This window comes from Mus pahari, chromosome 1 (genome assembly GCF_900095145.1).
Source record: "Mus pahari chromosome 1, PAHARI_EIJ_v1.1, whole genome shotgun sequence".
In the NCBI taxonomy this organism is placed as follows: domain Eukaryota; kingdom Metazoa; phylum Chordata; class Mammalia; order Rodentia; family Muridae; genus Mus; species Mus pahari.
This window is the reverse complement of record NC_034590.1, coordinates 159,188,760-159,189,575: the sequence shown is the minus strand read 5'-3', so window position 1 is coordinate 159,189,575 and position 816 is coordinate 159,188,760. Positions and strand designations below refer to the sequence as shown.

Here is an 816-nt window from a genome sequence, read left to right as displayed (position 1 = left end):
TTTTACTATGTAATGCAGAAAAGAAAGTAAGAACATGATCTTCTCTTTTTCTTTTTGAGACAGGGTCTCTTTGCATAGTCCTGTCTACACTAGAACTCACTTCGTAGCCCAGTCTGGCTACCAGTTCACAGAGATCCATCCACCTGTCTCTGCCTTCCAGAGGGCTGAGATAAAGGTGTGCACCGAACCCAGCTAAGGACCTGGATTCTTTAGAATAGACAAGCACCTTTCCCTGCCACTGCTGAGGCTTGTGATCTACCACCATGGCCAAGGAAAGCATTGCCGCTAGAGGTGTGATGGTTGTCAATACTCCAAGAGGTGCTGAAGACCACCATCGTCCACGGTGGTCCAGCACGTAGCACCCAGTATAAAGCTGCCAACGCCTACGTAGAAAAGTGCCACGCCCATCTGCGTGCTTGCATGATGTACTTGATGAACCCACATATGTCAAGTTGGTGGAGGCACTTATGCTGAGCACCAGATCAACTTAATTAAGGTTAATCACTGCAGGAAACTAGGGGAATGGGTGGGCCTCTGTCAAGCTGGTGGAAAGGGAAAGCTATGTAAAATGGTTGGTTGCAGCTGTGTAGTGGTTGAGGATTACAGCAAAGAATCTTGGGCCAAGGACATTACCAAAGAGTACTTTACATGCAAGTAATGAATAAATAAAATTTTGGGCTCATGGGGGTGTCTTAGTCAGGGTTTCTCTTCCTGCAAAAACATCATGACCAAGAAGCAAGTTGGGGAGGAAAGGGTTTATTCAGCTTACATTTCCATACTGCTGTTGATCACCAAAGGATGCAGGACTGGAACTCA

General features: G+C 46.3%; 1 pseudogene; it reads left to right on the top strand.

The window, feature by feature from the left end:
* The first annotated feature begins 263 nt into the window (after nt 1-263).
* On the top strand, nt 264-658 carry LOC110317410 (annotated as a pseudogene).
* Nucleotides 659-816: the final 158 nt, after the last annotated feature.